Source organism: Coregonus clupeaformis, chromosome 13, assembly GCF_020615455.1.
Source record: "Coregonus clupeaformis isolate EN_2021a chromosome 13, ASM2061545v1, whole genome shotgun sequence".
NCBI classification, from domain to species: Eukaryota; Metazoa; Chordata; class Actinopteri; order Salmoniformes; family Salmonidae; genus Coregonus; species Coregonus clupeaformis.
In genome coordinates, this window is record NC_059204.1 from 7,323,627 (window position 1) to 7,337,153 (window position 13,527).

General features: G+C 43.5%; 1 protein-coding gene and 1 long non-coding RNA gene across 3 annotated transcripts in view; both read right to left on the reverse strand.

The window, feature by feature from the left end:
- The window catches only part of LOC123492170 (coronin-6-like), a 103,655-nt gene that overhangs the window by 70,497 nt on the left and 19,631 nt on the right, over positions 1 to 13,527 (reverse strand). The window lies entirely within an intron of this gene.
- On the reverse strand, positions 3,824 to 4,859 carry LOC123492171. Its single transcript, XR_006661650.1, has 3 exons — positions 4,688 to 4,859; positions 4,447 to 4,543; positions 3,824 to 3,876 (listed from the first exon to the last, which is right to left on the reverse strand). It is a non-coding gene; the product is annotated as an uncharacterized LOC123492171 (long non-coding RNA).

A 13,527-nucleotide genomic window follows, 5' to 3' on the forward strand; every position in this document is an offset into this window, starting at 1 on the left:
TGTTACGTTACAGCCTTAATCTAAAATTGATGAAATTAATTTTTTCCCTCATCAATCTACACACAATACCCCATAATGACATAGTGAAAACAGGTTTTTAGATTTTTTTGCAAACGTATAACAAATAAAAACATAAATACCTTATTTACGTAAGTATTCAGACCCTTTGCTATGAGCCTCGAAATTGAGCTCAGGTGCATCCGGTTTCCATTGATCATCCATTAGATGTTTCTACATCTTGATTGGAGTCCACCTGTGGTAAATTCAATTGATTGAACATGATTTGGAAAGGCACAAAACTGTCTACAACCATCTCTGCAGCAGTCCACCTAACAGGCCTTTAAGGTAGAGTGGCCAGACGGAAGCCACTCCTCAGTAAAAGGCACATGACAGCCCGCTTGGAGTTTGCCAAAAGAGACCTAAAGGACTCTCAGACCATGAGAAAAGATTCTCTGGTCTGATGAAACCAAGATTGAACTCTTTGGCCTGAATGCCAAGTGTCACGTCTGGAGGAAACCTGGCACAATCCCTATGGTGAAGCATGGTGGTGGCAGCATCATGCTGTGGGGATGTTTTTCAGCGGCAGGGACTGGGAGACTAGTCAGGATTGAGGGAAAGATGAACGGAGCAAAGTTTTCTTTGATGAAAACCTGCTCCAGAGCGCTCAGGACCTCAGACTGGGGCGAAGGTTCACCTTCCAACAGGACAATGACACTAAGCACACAGCCAAGACAATGCAGGAGTGGCTTCGGGACAAGTCTCTGAATGTCCTTGAGTGGCCCAACCAGAGCCCGGATTTGAACCCGATCTAACATCTCTGGAGAGACCTGAAAATAGCTGTGCAGCGACGCTCCCCATCCAACCTGACAGAGATTGAGAGGATCTGCAGAGAAGAATGGGAGAAACTCCCCAAATGCAGGTGTGCCAAGCTTGTAGCGTCATACCCAAGAAGACTCAAGGCTGTAATCGCTGCCAAGGGTGCCTCAACAAAGTACTGAGTAAAGGGTCTGAATATTTCAGTTTTAAATTTTTAATACATTTGCAAAAGTTTCTAAAAACCTGTTTTTGCTTTGTCATTGTGGGGTATTGTGTGTATATTGATGAGGGGAAAAAACGATTTAATCAATTTCAGAATAAAGCTGTAACGTAACAAAATGTGGAAAAAGTAAATGGGTCTGAATACTTTCCGAATGCACTGTAGAGACCTTAAAAGCCTCCTTCCAACCCTAGTCCTTTTCTTTGTGGTCCTTCGAGCCGGTTGCCATTACCCTTCACAACAGTGCTTATATGATTAAGTACAATTCCCCACCGTAGGAAGCCTGTGTCCCCGGCAGCCCCTCTGATGTCCTCCAGCAGCTGCCTGGTTGCAACCACGGCCACCTCTGCAGCTGCAGTGTGCAAGTTGCCATGGTTGGACTCAGCGAGTCTTTGTTGATCCCACCCGTAGGCTCCCGCCCGCTTGTCTGGTCCAATGAGCCCCATGGCTGCACTTCCCTGCCAACAGATAGAGATTATCAGGACAATACGATGGTCACTTACAACTGCCGTCAGGATCTTGTTGTTACATCGATATTTCTTCTCTGCCAGTCAGCTACTAGCCTGGTCCTACAGATGCAGTATCTTAATTTGATCATCTTGTTGTTGCAGGAATTTTCCTGCATAGCAGCAAATGCAAACATGTAGAGTTTTCAAGATAAAAAAGCTTCTAAAGTTTGTAATTTTGAATTTAAAATGTCAGATTGATTTACCCTAACATAACCCATACAAAAAAATGTCAATTAATTATAATACACATAATAATTTAGCTAACTTCTCCCTTTGCTTTTGAGGAGCTGTATAAAGCACATACGACCAAAGTGTAAGGGTTGGTGTGAGGTGTGACCCAGGTGCGGTGCAGGATAGACAGTAGGCAGTAGGATCTCCTGTAACAACAAGGATATCCTGTAACAGTGCCAGGGGTACCAGAGGACGAGGGGACACTCCGGAGAGTCCACAATGAAAAACTGGATATACTCCCATAGCCTCCCCCGCCACCCGGACACACACGATAACAGCCGGCCGTCCAGGCCCATGATTGGAACCGGCTCAGAGAGAGAGTAATGGAACGCTCCACCCTGGGGCCATCAGGTTTCCCGCGGCCCCAGAATCCACCAGTGCATGCACCCGACGCGCAGCGCTGGCCCACTGAACCCTGACGGGGAGAAAAGTCTGGTCATCTCTGGAGTTGGGGTTTACGGTTCCGGCTCACTAGCACCCCTCCCGATACCAGCGAGCCCACCCGTTTTCCCGGCTTCTCCGGGCATGAGTCGCCGTGGTGACCTGCGTGGCCATAGTACCGGCAAAGTACCTGGGGCAGACGCCTCTGCCTCTCCATCCGGGACAAGCGCGCCGCACCCAAGCACTCCTCCTGAAGCGTCTCCTCCCTGAATCGGCGGAAGGCCTCCGGGCTGATAGGGAGACGCGGAGGCGAGCCTTGCGTCATGCCTCTCTCATAAGCCCTCTCACAACGCCAATTGTCCACACGCACCGAGAGGTCGACGAGGCCGTCCAGTTGCTCAGGCAGCTCCCTGAAGGAGAGTTCGTCCTTCATCCCCTCCGATAGCCCCTGCGCGTACAGGACAACCAGGGCGGTCTCCTTCCATCCTGCCTCTCAAGCCCGGGTCCGGAACTGCACGGAGTAGTCCGCCACCGAGCGGTCACCCTGCCGACAAGCTGTGAGCCGCCTCCCGGTCGTGTGCCCCGACACCACCCGAGAGGTGTCGAACAACTTGCGTAACTCCCGGGTGAATTGGTAGGAGTCGGAGCACGCCGGAGAAAGGAAGGGCCCGATCTGTCAAGAGAGTGATAATGTAGGCCACCCGGCCCTGCTCCATCGGAAAGGAGGAGGGTTGTAGGCTGAACATCAGGGAACACTGGGTGAGGAATTCCCTGCAGCCCTCTGGATGTCCGTCGTACCTCTCCGGAGGTGGTAGGCGGGGTTCCCACGATGTCTCAGGCGGATGCCGGGACCGGTCGGGTGTCCACTCGGCTCTGCACGGCGATCGTCAGCTGGCAGAGATTCTCAATGATCTGCTGCAGGCTGCGGTCGTGCTGATCCAGCATGGCTCCCTGCGCTGCCAATGCGCTATGATACTGTGCTGCCTCCGCTGGGTCCATATTGGCTCAGTTTTCTGTAAGGGTTGGTGTGAGGTGTGACCCAGGTGCGGTGCAGGATAGACAGTAGGCAGTAGGCAGAGATGGTGAAACAAGGATCTTTACTGGTGGTCCAAAAGCCAGGATACAAAACAACGGACTATACATGATAACAAATGAGGAGCACAAAGGTCTCCAAAAAACAGGCTGACAGCAAACAATACGAAATACTAACTCTGACTGGAAAAACACAATGACCGAGGGAGAACACTTCAGTACCTGTAACTCCGTCACGTGATCCGACACTGATACGTACTGCTTGACATCAAGGAACTAGCACAGAAAACTGAGCAAGGGAACACAGGGAAGTGAGGGCATAAATAGACACAGGTGAGCCCAATAGGCAGATAATTAGTCCCGACTGTGAGTGAGGAGGTGCCTATGGTTGTCGGAGGATGACACCTAGTGGGTCGCTCCGGAACTGCGACCCCCACTCCTTTAACACCAAAGCACATAGAGACATGCAACTAGTTTGGTATGCTATTGTTATGCTACCTCCGGTCATTTCACGGTGTAAATCAGATTAAAATCAGATTAGAGGCTGACTCTACCTTTTGGTTTGGTGGAAAAAAAGGTACAAGGCCAAAATATCCAGAGGTCAGCTTCTTGTCTCTGATGATGTTTTCTAGGATGTTGTTCTGCAGTCTTTCCCGACACAGCTCCGACATGTGGGCGTGTTCTTATCTGGTGGATAGAGGTTTCACAATATAAACTACATCATGGTACTTTGCTACACAACACTACGTGCTCTAAAAGACTATTGATGTAAAACACCATTACATGACCTTTACTAAGGCAGCATGTTGTGACTGCATAAGCCAATATTTGACCCACATCCCGTTGTCTCTGTATAATGAGCAATAGACATGTTAATTTTCCTTACAGCATCACAAGACCTCTATTTTGGCAACCACCAATTCAGGACAAAGAAACTATGACAATTGGCATGTGGCTGCACTTTCAGCTGCATCGTGCACTGGTCCGTATCAGTTTGTTGTTGTGAGTCGAGTAAACACTTTTTCTGCATCTATCTTGTCATCCTCTTGGCATCTCTTTGGCAATCACCAATTGACAAAAACCCCATTGTGTTGAATGTGTAAGGAATGTTGTCAAACATGAATGTTACACCCCTGGTCTCTTCAGAGGAACATCAAACTGCCTGTTTCAGATGGCAATTAGCCATCTCCAAACTCTTTCACTTTCAATATTACTCCCCCTCTTTAACACACACCCAGACGCACGCCCTCGCAATACCTGCAACTGGGCCGATGTCCGACACGTCTGATCTGATGAGATTGGGATGGGGAAATCTGTTGCCCAGTTCTATCCAGTTACTGTGACTGTAGAAGTCCTGAAAATATAAGAATGATAAGTTGTTTAAAATAGTGCTATGCCAAATGCCATGTGATTTAAATGCTTTTAGCGAAACTAATATTTCAGCAAAAGCAATGTCTCTCTCTTGTCTTGTGGAGATCATGTAAATCATGTAAATGACCTGTAAGGTGTGTAAAATGTCTCCCAGCGTCTGTCTTGCTGCCTCAAAGTTCCCTCGCTTGACGCTGGCTTTGACAGAGGTCAAGCCATCTGTGATGAGTTTCCGCCCCTCCACGAACCTCTCCCCATCAAAGTGGTACTCTTCATTGAACAGGTGACGGAAGTCAACTCTGGCATTTCTCCGGGTGACGTCTGATATGGCACTCTGGAAACTCTTAGCAGACCCCGATGAGGAGCAGGCTAGAGCCAGAGCATCTGCAGTCAGGGGTCCGGGCTACACACACACACACACACACACACTCACACAAACACACACTCACACACACAAACAAACAAACACGCACACAAACACACACTCAAACACACACACAAACACACACACAAACAAACACACACATTTTAATACACATTGGTGTAAATAAAATGTATTCTACTATATACTGTACTGCATTAGAAAACATAACACCAATACTTTATTTACTATGAATAAACAGTGACTGATGAGTCTGATGTAGTCCATAATTTTGTGGCTTTAGTTTACTTACCGGGCAGAGTGAAGTCTCTTCCCTCAACAGAGGCCAGTTGGTTGCACACCTGTGCCGTGGTCTGTAAGATGGCTTCCCTAGTGATCTTCTGGTGGTCCATGGATCTGCCTGCGAAGAGAACCATGAACCCTTGGACCCCAGTCTGCAGGAGGAGGAGAGAGACTACGGCCAGGACTGATGACATCATCAACCTGTCTGTGGGAGGGAGAGGCCAGTCAACGTGACTTATCATAATTTTATAGTTTGATCATACTTCAGAAAGTATTCACACCCCTTAACTTTTTCCACATTTTGCTGTGTCACAGCCTGAATTTAAAATGGATTAAATAGAGATTTTGTGTCACTGGCCTACACACAATAACCCATAATGTCAAAGTGGAATTATGTTTTTCCAAATTGTTACTAATTAATTAAAAATGAACATCTAAAATGTCTTAAGTCAATAAGTATTCAACCCCTTTGTTATGGCAAGCCTAAATAAGTTCAGGAGTAAAAATGTGCTTAACAAGTCACATAATAAGTTGCATGGAGTCTGTGCAATAATAGTGTTTAACATTATTTTTTCATGACTACCTCATCTCTGTACGTACAATTATCTGTAAGGTCCCTCAAGCAGTGAATTTCAAACACAGATTCAAACACATCCACAAAGAACCAGGGAGGTTTTCCAATGCCTCGCAGAGAAGGTCATCTATTGGTAGATGGGTATAAATAAAAAAGAAGACATTGAATATCCCTTTGAGCATGGTGAAGTTATTAATTACACATTAGATGGTGTATCAATACACCCAGTCACTACAAAGATACAGACGTCCTTCCTAACTCAGTTGCCGGAGAGGAAGGAAACTGCTCAGGGATTTCACCATGAGGCCAATGGTGTCTTTAAAACAGTTACAGTGTTTAATGGCTGAGATGGAAAATGGAGGATGGATAAACAACATTGTAGTTACTTTAGTTACTTGCTCAAGGGCACATCGAACGATTTTTCACCTAGTCGGCTTGGGGATTAGAACCAGCGACCTTTCGGTTACTGGCACAACACTCTTAACATTTTTTACATTTTTACATTTTAGTAAACGCTCTTATCCAGAGCGACTTACAGTTAGTGAATACATATTTTTTTATACTGGCCCCCCGTGGGAAACGAACCCACAACCCTGGCATTGCAAACGCCATGCTCTATCAACTGATCTACATCCCTGCCGGCCATTCCTTCCCCTACCCTGGACGACGCTGGGCCAATTGTGCGCCGCCCATGAGTCTCCCGGTCGCGGCCGGCTGCAACAGAGCCTGGATTCGAACCAGGATCTCTAGTGGCACAGTTAGCACTGCGATGCAGTGCCTTAGACCACTGCGCCACTAAGCTACCTGCCGCAACATTGTAGTTACTCCACAATACTAACCTAATTGGCAGAGTGAAAAGAAGGAAGCCTGTGCAGAATAAAATGTTATGGGGATGCTTGTAATCATGAAGGACTGGGGAGTTTTTCAGGATAAAAAAGAAACAGAATGGAGCTAAGCACAGGCAAAATCCTAGAGGAAAACCTGGTTCAGTCTGCTTTCCACCAGATACTGGGAGATGAATTCACCTTTCAGCAAGACAATAACTTTAAACACAAGGCCAAATCTACACTGGAGTTTCTTACCAAGAAGAAGGTGAATGTTCCTGATTGGTCAAGTTACAGTTTTGACTTAAATCTGCTTGAAATCTATTGCAAGACCTGAAAACGGTTGTCTAGCAATGATCAACAACCAATTTGACAGAACTTGAAGAATTTTTTTAAGGAAATGGGCAAATGTTGCACAATCCAGGTGTGGAAAGCTCTTAGACACTTACCCAGAAAGACTCACAGCTGTAGTCACTGCCAAAAGGTGATTCTAACACGTATTGACTCAGGGGGTTGAATACTTATCTAATCAATATATATTAGTGTTTTATTTACCATTCATTTAAAACAAATGTTAGAATTTTTCTTCCACTCTGACATTGCAGAGTATTTTGTGTAGATTGTTGACCAAAAATGACACAAATCCATTTTAATGCCCCTTTGTAACACAACAAAATGTGGAAAAAGTCAAGGGGTGTAAATACTTTCTGAAGGCACTGTATGTATAATATGAATATTATAATAGAAAGTTCTGTACATTCATCCAAAAAAGAACAATGTCAGACTTATCCAGAAAGCATAAAACATATTTCTGCAAATAAGGTCTTTGGTTTTAGATCACTAAATTGCAAAACAAATAATATGTTATGCCTTGTTAGGTAACTGTCACGCTCGTCATACATAGAGGAGGACCAAGGCGCAGCGTTGAAGGCGAACATATTTATTAATAGAATGATCACACGATCAAAACAACAAAACGATGACGTGACAGTCAATGGTAATACACAAACCAAATACGAACAAGAAACCACAATGAATGAGTGCCAAACGGCTACCTAAGTATGAGTCCCAATCAGAGACAACGAGCTACAGCCGTCTCTGATTGGGAGCCACCCTGGCCAACATAGATCTACAAAACCAGAAAGTGAAACCTAGAACACACATAGACTATACACACCCTGGCTCAACATATTAGAGTCCCCAGAGCCAGGGCGTGACAGTAACCCTTCACCATCACATCTTCAGCGGTTTTTATGTAGTGATTTAGAAGAAAAAAACATTTGTGATATCAACTGCATCAAGATAGAACTTTCACAACAAATAACTGTCTGACAACTTCTAATGATTTTCTACATTTCTTTCCATAACTACTACCCACGCCCTTATCAACCAATAGCACATTTGAAAGATTAACAAACAGACCAGTGCCTACCTTGTAATGCCACAGGATCAGAAGCGTGTCTCCAATGAAGTGATCTGTATCACACAGATGATGGGTCTCTTTATACAATACAACCAGGAAGTGCCATGCCACCGTCATTTACATTAAACCTTTCATTGTTGTCACCTTTTGCTTTGGCAACTGTTTATAGTGGAACTATTTTTGGTTTCAATGTTCTGGTTAATCAGAAGAGTGACTTACATCTGCCATCAGGATCTTGTATGCTATTACATAGATTTTTTAAAAGTATTATTATTATTATTATTATATATTTTTTAGGGGGTAGATCAGCTTTAATATTGCAGATAGATTGTGGCTTCCATCAATGTAATTGTCTGCATCATTTCCAATCCCCCATATTATTTTAGTAAATATATAAAATACATGTATATATATTTTTAAATATATTTTCCCTTTATTATTTTCCCCTAATGCTACCATCCCTCCCCTAATTGGAGTAAACTAATGGACAACAACACTTAAGTTTCTACTTCCAGCTTATACAAACTATATACATTTTACGGACACAGTATATTCTACATTAGTTATCTTTTGTTTGTTTTTAGTCCCATCCTTCAGCTCCACTCAACCCCTCCCATCTATCTCTGAACACCATCCAGTTTTGATTTCTATTTGCCATATTTTTTTTTACAGTGCTGTGATGTTTCACAAAAGTTTTGAACATTTCTATTCTCATAGATTCTACATATTGTAAATTAAAGATACCATTTTTTTGCTTAGAGTATTATTATATTATTGATCGATTGACTATGACTTTTTAAATCACCCAGCAGTGCGATTTGCAGAGTTAGATGCAGGAAAATGTTGCAATTCTTCAGCCAATGTATACATTGTAATGTATTCCTGTACGTCCTGTGCTAGCACCACGCACGTGTCGTGCTAAGGTGGGCATGCAGCCAGGACGGAGTGTGCCGGCTCAACGCTCGTGGCCTCCAGTACCCCTCCTCGGTCCCGGATATCCTGCGCCAGTGCCACGTGCTGTAGTGTCAGTATGAGTGCACAGCCCTGTACGTCCTGTGCTGATGCCTCACACAGAGTGTGTGAAAATAGGCATTCAGCCAGGACGGGTTGTGTCAGCTCTCCGTTCCAGACCTCCAGTCCGTCTCCACAGTCCAGCCCGGCCTGTTCCTGTCCCTCGCACCAAGCCTGTGGTGCGCGTCGTCAGCCCGGTCCGGCCTGTTCCTGCTCCCCGCTCCAAGCCAGTGGTGCACGTCGCCAGCCCGGTCCGGCCTGTTCCTGTCCCTCGCACCAAGCCTGTGGTGCGCGTCGCCAGCCCGGTCCGGCCTGTTCCTGTCCCTCGCACCAAGCCAGTGGTGCGCGTCGCCAGCCCGGTCTTGTTCCGGAAGGTTTGTGTTCAACCCAGGACTGCACGTATCGTTTGTTTTGTTGTTTTGTTTCGTGTTGTGTACTGCAATAAAAGAATGTACGCATATCACGCTGCGCCTTGGTCCGCTTCATCTAACGACGATCGTGACATGTTCTGATATAACAATACTTGCACTAAAAAGACTATTAATGTAAAACACCATTACATCACCTTTACTAAGGCAGCATGTTGTGACTGCATAAGGCAATATTTGACCCACATCCTGTTGTCTCTGTATAATGAGCAACAGACATGTTAATTTTCCTTACAGCATCACATGACCTCTATTTTGGCAACCACCAATTCAGGACAAAGGAACTATAACAATTGGCATGTGGCTGCACTTTCAGCAGCATCGTGCACTGGTCCATTGTGTTGAATGTGTAAGGAATGTTGCCAAACATGAATGTTACACCCCTGGTCTCTTCAGAGGAACATCAACCTGCATGTTACAGATGGCAATTAGCCAACTCCAAACTCTTTCACTTTCAATATTACTCCCCCTCTTTAACACACACCCAGACGCACGCCCTCGCAATACCTGCAACTGGGCCGATGTCCAACACGTCTGATCTGATGAGATCGGGATGGGGAAATCTGTTGCCCAGTTCTATCCAGCTACTGTGACTGTAGAAAGTCCTGAAAATATAAGAATGATAAGTTGTTAAAAATAGTGCTATGCCAAATGCCATGTGATTTAAATGCTTTTAGCTAATCTAATATTTCAGCAAAAGCAATGTCTCTCTCTTGTCTTGTGGAGTAAGGAGATAATGTAAATCATGTAAATGACCTGTAAGGTGTGTAAAATGTCTCCCAGCGTCTGTCTTGCTGCCTCAAAGTTCCCTCGCTTGACGCTGGCTTTGACAGAGGTCAAGCCATCTGTGATGAGTTTCCGCCCCTCCACGAACCTCTCCCCCATCAAAGTGGTACTCTTCATTGAACAGGTGACGGTAGTCAACTCCGGCATTTCTCCAGGTGACGTCTGATATGGCACTCTGGAAACTCTTAGCAGACCCCCGATGAGGAGCAGGCTAGAGCCAGAGCATCTGCAGTCAGGGGTCCGGGCTACACACACACACACACACACACACACACACACACACACACACACACACACACACACACACACACACACACACACACACACACACACACACACACACACACACACACACACACACACACACACACACACACACACACACACACACACACACACACACACACACACACACACACACACACACACACACACACACACACACACACACACACACACACACACACAAACACACACACACAAACAAACACACAAACAAACACACAAACACAAACACAAACACGCACACAAACACACACACAAACACAAACACGCACACAAACACAAACACACACACACACACACACACACATACACACACACACACACACAAACACGCACACAAACACACACACACATTTTAATACACATTGGTGTAAATAAAATGTATTCTACTATATTCTGTACTACATTAGAAAACACAACACCAATACTTTCTTTACTATGACAAAAGTATAAATAAAATACAGTGACTGATGAGTCTGATGTAGTACTTTGTTTCGTGGCTTTAGTTTACTTACCGGCAGAGTGAAGTCTCTTCCCTCAACAGAGGCCAGTTGGTTGCACACCTGTGCCGTGGTCTGTAAGATGGCTTCCCTAGTGATCTCCAGGTGGTCCATGGAGCTGCCTGCGAAGAGAACCAGGAACCCTTGGACCCCAGTCTGCAGGAGGAGGAGAGAGACTACGGCCAGGACTGATGACATCATCAACCTGTCTGTGGGAGGGAGAGGTCAGTCAACGTGACTTATCATAATATTATAGTTTGATCATACAGTGCCTTCAGAAAGTATTCACGCCCCTTAACTTATTCCACATTTTGCTGTGTCACAGCCTGAATTTAAAATGGATTAAATAGAGATTTTGTGTCACTGGCCTACACACAATAACCCATAATGTCAAAGTGGAATTATGTTTTTCAAAATTGTTACTAAGTAATTAAAAATGAACATCTAAAATGTCTTAAGTCAATAAGTATTCAACCCCTTTGTTATGGCAAGCCTAAATAAGTTCAGGAGTAAACATGTGCTTAACAAGTCACATAATAAGTTGCATGGAGTCTGTGCAATAATAGTGTTTAACATTATTTTTTCATGACTACCTCATCTCTGTACGTACAATTATCTGTAAGGTCCCTCAAGCAGTGAATTTCAAACACAGATTCAAACACATCCACAAAGAACCAGGGGAGGTTTTCCAATGCCTCCAGAGAAGGGCATCTATTGGTAGAAGAAAGCAGACATTGAATATCCCTTTGAGCATGGTGAAGTTATTAATTACACATTAGATGGTGTATCAATGCACCCAGTCACTACAAAGATACAGACGTCCTTCCTAACTCAGTTGCCGGAGAGGAAGGAAACCGCTCAAGGATTTCACCATGAGGCCAATGGTGTCTTTAAAACAGTTACAGTGTTTAATGGCTGAGATGGAAAATGGAGGATGGATAAACAACATTGTAGTTACTTCACAATACTAACCTAATTGGCAGAATGAAAAGAAGGAAGCCTGTGCATAATAACATGTTATGGGGATGCTTGTAATCATGTATCTTCCATGTAAAAAACCTGTCTGATTAGAATGAATAATATCCGACAATACCTTTTTAATTCTATGCGCTATACATTTTGCTAGGATTTTTGCATCACAACACTGAAGTGTAAGGGGCCTCCAATTTTGTAAATGGACTGGATCTTTATATTTTCCACTTGTATCCTGTTTCAGTAATAATGAGATCAGACCTTCTTCTTGAGTGTCTGATAATCTACCATTTACATAGGAGTGGTTAAAACATGCTAATAACGGTCCGCTTAGTATATCAAAAAAGGTTTGGTATACCTCGACTGGTATGCCATCCAACCCTGGAGTTTTCCCGGACTTAAAGTCTTTAATTGCATCCAGAAGTTCCTCCTCTGTAATTTCACCTTCACATGAGTATTTCTGTGTGGCTGTTAATTTGACATTATCAATAGAAAAAAAATATCTACAATTAGCTTCAGTTAGAGGAGATGGAGGCGACTGAAAAGAAAACATATGCTTAAAGTACTTTGTTTCTTCCTTCAAAATATCATTTGGTGAATTATGGGTGACTCCGTCAATTGTAACCAGTTTCATTAAGTTATTTTTGGTAGCATTCCTATGTTGAAGATTAAAAAATAATTTTGTGCATTTTTTCCCATATTCCATCCAGTTTGCTTTATTTATATAATATATTACACTTGATCTTTCTTGAATAAGTTTCTCCATTTCTTTTTGTTTTTCCTCTAATTTATTCTGAGCCTCTATGTTACAGTTTTTATTGCCATCTATCTGTTCTGTTAGATTTTCTATTTCCTTTCTTAGTATAAACTCTTTTGACCTAAATTGCTTTTGTTTTCGAGATGAGTACTGAATTGCATGGCCTCTAAAGGCACATTTAAAGGTGTCCCATAAAATAAGGGGATTCGCTGTACCTATGTTATGTTGGAAAAAGTCAGTTATAAATTCCTTTGTTCTAATTATGAATAAATTATCATCCAATAGGCTTTGATTAAATTTCCAATATCCTCGCCCACGTGGAAATTCAGTAAGAGTAATGTATATGCCTATTATATGATGGTCTGACCGCATTCTGTCCCCTATCAACACTTTTTTTACTTTTGGTGCCAACGAGAATGAGATAAGAAAGAAGTCAAGACGACTAGCTTGATTCAGTCTCCGCCATGTATATCTCACTAGATCAGTATATTTAAGCCTCCATACATCTACTAGTTCTAATGTATCCATGACATTCACAATTTCCTTAAGAGCATGTGGGTGATTGTTTGTGGTGTGATTTCCTTTACGGTCCATTGAGCTATTTAAAACAGTATTATAATCCCCCACTATAATAATATTGTCTTGAGTTGCTTGCAGGCTTGATAATTTATTATATATATTGTCAAAGAATTGTGGATCATCATTATTTGGTCCGTAAAGGTTAATGAGCCATATGTGTTTATGGT